Source organism: Cherax quadricarinatus, chromosome 3, assembly GCF_038502225.1.
Source record: "Cherax quadricarinatus isolate ZL_2023a chromosome 3, ASM3850222v1, whole genome shotgun sequence".
NCBI lineage: Eukaryota > Metazoa > Arthropoda > Malacostraca > Decapoda > Parastacidae > Cherax > Cherax quadricarinatus.
Window position 1 is genome coordinate 43,081,354 of NC_091294.1, and position 8,074 is coordinate 43,089,427.

The following is an 8,074-nucleotide window of genomic DNA, read 5'->3' on the forward strand; positions in this document are numbered from 1 at the left end:
GTTCTCGTGAATTGTCTGCGTTGCCCTGGAGAAGATTCCTTTATATTCTGTGTATAATTCTTCTAACACCTACCTGACATTATCTACCAATTCACATCATGTTCCGCCATTTACTTCGCCATTACTGTGTACTCATTGCTTTCTTTTGTGATTAATTCTCTGCTTTCTATCCCTTTTTTTTCCTCTGTGGGTTTCTCGTGTCCCATGTAACCTTAATTCTTCCTTCACTACACTACTTCCTTCTCTGAATTCCCTTCCTTCTAGATACAAAACTGTATGCGACTTCCTTACGTATCTGTACAGCCATCCTATTGAATGCCTTTCAGCTAACGTTGTTTCTGTGTAATTACCTCTGGTGTATCAACCTCCTCCTCCACCAACCACCACACTGAGTGACACGCGCCCTTGAGGGCGCCGCCACTCGGGGTCAACATAAGGTATATTTTTCCCGTTTTAATTGGACGTTGTATATGGCCCACCGGCTTGAAACTAGTTATTGATAATGCTGGACTGTGAATAATGGGCTGTGTTTTGCTTGGCTCGCCCTGTGGTAATAATTTATGTAATATCACGGTGAATTAACCATGTACGTGAGGGTATTGAATGATGCCAGTAAATGTTTATATTGAGACCGCAGAGTGATTAAAGGATCGGAATGAATTATTATGAGTGGTTTTACGAAATCAAGCTGAGTGATCAACCTCTCTCGTTCTCCCTTCTGGGTACCCCATTATCCACAGGGGGACCAATATTCCCCAGAGGGGTGCCAGTAGTGGACTACCAGGTGCCAGAGGCAGGGGTGCCCTGCTCTAAACCCGTGTGTTTCCCTGTGTTGTGCAAACCATGAGCTTCAGCATTATTACCAGATCCTTAGTTCCTCGTGACACATTACAATACTCCTGGAAAGATACCCAAATTTTAGCCCTTACCGATTCCATCATAATTAGATGATACCACTGATACCAGCACTGATACCAGCACTGATGACGTTACTGATAATTTGGCAGAGCCACGCAAAATAATTAGTATTACACTATAAGATGAAGGTTTAATCTTATAGTGTAATACGAATATTCCTTCCAACACTGCAGTCTCCCAACACTGACCTCCAAGACTCCCCAATATTCCTTCTAACACTGCGGTCTCCCAACACTGACCTCCAAGACTCCCCAATATTCCTTCCAACACTGCAGTCTCCCAACACTGACCTCCAAGACTCCCCAATATTCCTTCCAACACTGCAGTCTCCCAACACTGACCTCCAAGACTCCCCAATATTCCTTCTAACACTGCAGTCTCCCAACACTGACCTCCAAGACTCCCCAATATTCCTTCTAACACTGCAGTCTCCCAACACTGACCTCCAAGACTCCCCAATATTCCTTCTAACACTGCAGTCTCCCAACACTGACCTCCAAGACTCCCCAATATTCCTTCTAACACTGCAGTCTCCCAACACTGACCTCCAAGACTCCCCAATATTCCTTCTAACACTGCGGTCTCCCAACACTGACCTCCAAGACTCCCCAATATTCCTTCTAACACTGCAGTCTCCCAACACTGACCTCCAAGACTCCCCAATATTCCTTCTAACACTGCGGTCTCCCAACACTGACCTCCAAGACTCCCCAATATTCCTTCTAACACTGCGGTCTCCCAACACTGACCTCCAAGACTCCCCAATATTCCTTCTAACACTGCAGTCTCCCAACACTGACCTCCAAGACTCCCCAATATTCCTTCTAACACTGCAGTCTCCCAACACTGACCTCCAAGACTCCCCAATATTCCTTCTAACACTGCAGTCTCCCAACACTGACCTCCAAGACTCCCCAATATTCCTTCTAACACTGCAGTCTCCCAACACTGACCTCCAAGACTCCCCAATATTCATTCTAACACTGCAGTCTCCAAACACTGACCTCCAAGACTCCCCAATATTCCTTCTAACACTGCAGTCTCCCAACACTGACCTCCAAGACTCCCCAATATTCCTTCTAACACTGCAGTCTCCCAACACTGACCTCCAAGACTCCCCAATATTCCTTCTAACACTGCAGTCTCCCAACACTGACCTCCAAGACTCCCCAATATTCCTTCCAACACTGCAGTCTCCCAACACTGACCTCCAAGACTCCCCAATATTCCTTCTAACACTGCAGCCCCCCAACACTGACCTCCAAGACTCCCCAATATTCCTTCCAACACTGCAGTCTCCCAACACTGACCTCCAAGACTCCCAATATTCCTTCCAACACTGCAGTCTCCCAACACTGACCTCCAAGACTCCCCAATATTCCTTCTAACACTGCAGTCTCCCAACACTGACCTCCAAGACTCCCCAATATTCCTTCTAACACTGCAGTCTCCCAACACTGAACTCCAAGACTCCCCAATATTCCTTCCAACACTGCAGTCTCCCAACACTGACCTCCAAGACTCCCCAATATTCCTTCTAACACTGCAGTCTCCCAACACTGACCTCCAAGACTCCCCAATATTCCTTCCAACACTGCAGTCTCCCAACACTGACCTCCAAGACTCCCAATATTCCTTCCAACACTGCAGTCTCCCAACACTGACCTCCAAGACTCCCCAATATTCCTTCTAACACTGCAGTCTCCCAACACTGACCTCCAAGACTCCCCAATATTCCTTCTAACACTGCAGTCTCCCAACACTGAACTCCAAGACTCCCCAATATTCCTTCCAACACTGCAGTCTCCCAACACTGACCTCCAAGACTCCCCAATATTCCTTCTAACACTGCAGTCTCCCAACACTGACCTCCAAGACTCCCCAATATTCCTTCCAACACTGCAGTCTCCCAACACTGACCTCCAAGACTCCCCAATATTCCTTCCAACACTGCAGTCTCCCAACACTGACCTCCAAGACTCCCCAATATTCCTTCTAACACTGCAGTCTCCCAACACTGACCTCCAAGACTCCCCAATATTCCTTCCAACACTGCAGTCTCCCAACACTGACCTCCAAGACTCCCCAATATTCCTTCCAACACTGCAGTCTCCCAACACTGACCTCCAAGACTCCCCAATATTCCCCAACATTCCATAACACTTCCCAACACTTTTCAACAATTCCCAAAAGTTCCCTACACTTCCAGCACTTCCCAACACTGCTCAATACTCCCAACACTTCCCAACATTCCCCAACACTCCCCAACACTCCCGATACTCCCCAACACTACCCAACACTCCCAACACTCCCCAACACTCCCTACACTCCCAACACTCCCAACACTCCGCAACACTCCCAAAACTCCCCAACACTCCCAACACTCCCAACACTCCCAACACTCCCAACACTCCCCAACACTCCCCAACATTCCCAACACTCCCCAACACTCCCAACAATCCCCAACACTCCCCAACATTCCCAACACTCCCCAACACTCCCAACACTCCCAACACTCCTCAACACTCCCCAACAATCCCAACACTCCCCAACACTCCCAACACTCCTCAACACTTCCCAACAATCCCAACACTCCCCAACACTCCCAACACTCCTCAACACTCCCAACAATCCCAACACTCCTCAACACTCCCCAACACTCCCAACACTCCCAACACTCCCAACACTCCCCAACACTCCCCAACATTCCCAACACTCCCCAACACTCCCAACACTCCCAACACTCCCCAACACTCCCCAACACTCCCCAACACTCCCAACACTCCTCAACACTCCCCAACAATCCCAACACTCCTCAACACTCTCCAACACTCCCGAACACACCACAACACTCCCCAACACTCTCCAACACTCCCAACACTCCCAACACTCCCAACACTCCCCAACACTCCCCAACATTCCCAACACTCCCCAACACTCCCAACAATCCCCAACACTCCCCAACATTCCCAACACTCCCCAACACTCCCAACACTCCCAACACTCCTCAACACTCCCCAACAATCCCAACACTCCCCAACACTCCCAACACTCCTCAACACTTCCCAACAATCCCAACACTCCCCAACACTCCCAACACTCCTCAACACTCCCAACAATCCCAACACTCCTCAACACTCCCCAACACTCCCAACACTCCCAACACTCCCAACACTCCCCAACACTCCCCAACAGTCCCACCACTCCCCAACACGCCCAACACTCCCAACACTCCCCAACACTCCCCAACACTCCCCAACACTCCCAACATTCCTCAACACTCCCCAACAATCCCAACACTCCTCAACACTCTCCAACACTCCCGAACACACCACAACACTCCCCAACACTCTCCAACACTCCCAACACTCCCAACACTCCCCAACACTCCCCAACACTCCCAACACTGCACAACACTCCTCAACACTCCCCAACACTCCCCAACACTCCCAACACTCCACAACACTCCTCAACACTCCCCAACACTCCTCAACACTCCCCAACACTCCTCAACACTCCCCAACACTCCCCAACACTCCCAACACTCCACAACACTCCACAACACTCCCCAACACTCCCCAACCCTCCCAACACTCCACAACACTCCACAACACTCCCCAACACTCCCCAACACTCCCAACACTCCCCAACACTCCTCAACACTCCCCAACACTCCTCAACACTCCCCAACACTCCTCAACACTCCTCAACACTCCCCAACACTCCCAACACTCCCCAACACTCCTCAACACTCCCCAACACTCCCCAACACTCCTCAACACTCCCCAACACTCCCCAACACTCCCAACACTCCTCAACACTCCCCAACACTCCCCAACACTCCCAACACTCCACAACACTCCACAACACTCCCCAACACTCCCAACACTCCACAACACTCCACAACACTCCCCAACACTCCCAACACTCCTCAACACTCCCCAACACTCCCCAACACTCTCAACACTCCCCAACACTCCCCAACACTCCCAACACTCCACAACACTCCACAACACTCCACAACACTCCCCAACACTCCTCAACACTCCCCAACACTCCCCAACACTCCCAACACTCCTCAACACTCTCCAACACTCCCGAACACACCACAACACTCCCCAACACTCTCCAACACTCCCAACACTCCTCAACACTCCCCAACACTCCCCAACACTCCCAACACTCCACAACACTCCACAACACTCCCCAACACTCCCCAACACTCCCAACACTCCACAACACTCCACAACACTCCCAACACTCCCCAACACTCCCAACACTCCCCAACACTCCTCAACACTCCCCAACACTCCTCAACACTCCCCAACACTCCTCAACACTCCTCAACACTCCCCAACACTCCCAACACTCCCCAACACTCCTCAACACTCCCCAACACTCCCCAACACTCCTCAACACTCCCCAACACTCCCCAACACTCCTCAACACTCGCCAACACTCTCCAACACTCCCAACACTCCCCAACACTCCCAACACTGCACAACACTCCTCAACACTCCCCAACACTCCTCAACACTCCCCAACACTCTCCAACACTCCCAACACTCCCCAACACTCCCAACACTGCACAACACTCCTCAACACTCCCCAACACTCCTCAACACTCCCCAACACTCCTCAACACTCCTCAACACTCCCCAACACTCCTCAACACTCCCCAACACTCCTCAAGACTCCCCAACACTCCTCAACACTCCTCAACACTCCCCAACACTCCTCAACACTCCTCAACACTCCCCAACACTCCTCAACACTCCCCAACACTCCTCAACACTCCCCAACACTCCCCAACACTCCTCAACACTCCCCAACACTCCTCAACACTCCCCAACACTCTCCAACACTCCCAACACTCCCCAACACTCTCAACACTGCACAACACTCCCCAACACTCCCAACACTCCTCAACACTCCTCAACACTGGCAGCAGCAGGGAGTCTCGGCCACTATTGAACCTTCTCAAAGGAACCTAATAAAGGTTCACACCAGGTCACGATTACTAGAGAGAGAGAGAGAGAGAGAGAGAGAGAGAGAGAGAGAGAGAGAGAGAGAGAGAGAGAGAGAGAGAGAGAGAGAGAGAGAGACTTTCATAAAATTTTTGTGATTTTGTAATTAAATTGTGTGTGTATGTGTGTGTGTGTGTGCGTGTGTGTGTGTGTGTGTTTATTGTGTGTGTGTGCGTGTGTGTGTGTGTGTGTGTTGTTGTGTGTGTGTGTGTTTGTTGTGTGTGTGTGCGTGTGTGTGTGTGTGTGTGTGTTTGTTGTGTGTGTGTGTGTGTTTGTTGTGTGTGTGTATGTGTGTTTGTTGTGTGTGTGCGTGTGTGTGTGTGTGTGTGTGTGTTTGTTGTGTGTGTGTGTGTGTGTGTGTGTGTGTGTTTGTTGTGTGTGTGTGTGTGTGTTTGTTGTGTGTGTGTGCGTGTGTGTGTGTGTGTGTGTGTTTGTTGTGTGTGTGTGTGTGTTTGTTGTGTGTGTGTGTGTGTGTGTGTGTGTGTGTGTGTTTGTTGTGTGTGTGTGTGTGTGTGTGTGTGTGTGTGTGTGTGTGTGTGTGTGTGTGTGTGTGTGTGTGTGTGTGTGTCTGTGTGTGTGTGTGTGTGTGTGTGTGTGTGTGTGTTTGTTGTGTGTGTGTGTGTGTGTGTGTGTGTGTGTGTGTGTGTGTGTGTGTGTGTGTGTGTGTCTGTGTGTGTGTGTGTGTGTGTGTGTGTGTGTGTGTGTGTGTGTGTGTGTGTGTGTGTGTGTGTGTGTGTGTGTGTGTGTGTGTGTGTGTGTGTCTGTGTGTGTGTGTGTCTGTGTGTGTGTGTGTGTGTGTGTGTGTGTGTGTGTGTGTGTGTGTGTGTGTGTGTGTGTGTGTGTGTGTGTGTGTGTGTGTGTGTGTGTGTGTGTGTGTGTGTGTGTGTGTGTGTGTGTGTGTGTGTGTGTGTGTGTGTGTGTGTGTGTGTGTGTGTGTGTGTGTGTGTGTGTGTGTGTGTGTGTGTGTGTGTGTGTGTGTGTATGTGTGTGTGTGTATGTTCATGTGTAAATTCACATAATTACCTCCAGAAATATTAAAGATGGCTCCGGACTTCTGAATGGATTATACCTATAATAATTTTCAATATAATTACCAGTGACATAACCCGGGGTCTTAATTACCCACCTAATTACTAGTCTTTTTAATGACTAAACCATTAATTTCAATTATTGTACCTCTTAATTATTTAAATACCAGGCATTTAATAACTGAACCTCTTACCTGGGTTTTAATAACTAAACCTCTTACCTGGGTTTTAATAACTAAACCTCTTACCTGGGCTTTAATAACTGAACCTCTTACCTGGGTTTTAATAACTGAACCTCTTACCTGGGCTTTAATAACTAAACCTCTTACCTGGGTTTTAATAACTAAACCTCTTACCTGGGCTTTAATAACTGAACCTCTTACCCGGGTTTTAATAACTAAACCTCTTACCTGGGCTTTAATAACTGAACCTCTTACCTGGGTTTTAATAACTAAACCTCTTACCTGGGCTTTAATAACTGAACCTCTTACCTGGGTTTTAATAACTAAACCTCTTACCTGGGTATTAATAACTAAACCTCTTACCTGGGCTTTAATAACTGAACCTCTTACCTGGGTTTTAATAACTAAACCTCTTACCTGGGCTTTAATAACTGAACCTCTTACCTGGGTTTTAATAACTGAACCTCTTACCTGGGTTTTAATAACTGAACCTCTTACCTGGGCTTTAATAACTGAACCTCTTACCTGGGTTTTAATAACTAAACCTCTTACCTGGGCTTTAATAACTAAACCTCTTACCTGGGCTTTAATAACTGAACCTCTTACCTGGGTTTTAATAACTAAACCTCTTACCTGGGCTTTAATAACTGAACCTCTTACCTGGGCTTTAATAACTGAACCTCTTACCTGGGTTTTAATAACTGAACCTCTTACCTGGGCTTTAATAACTGAACCCCTTACCTGGGTTTTAATAACTGAACCTCTTACCTGGGCTTTAATAACTGAACCTCTTACCTGGGCTTTAATAACTGAACCTCTTACCTGGGCTTTAATAACTGAACCTCTTACCTGGGCTTTAATAACTGAACCTCTTACCTGGGCTTTAATAACTGAACCTCTTACCTGGGCTTTAATAACT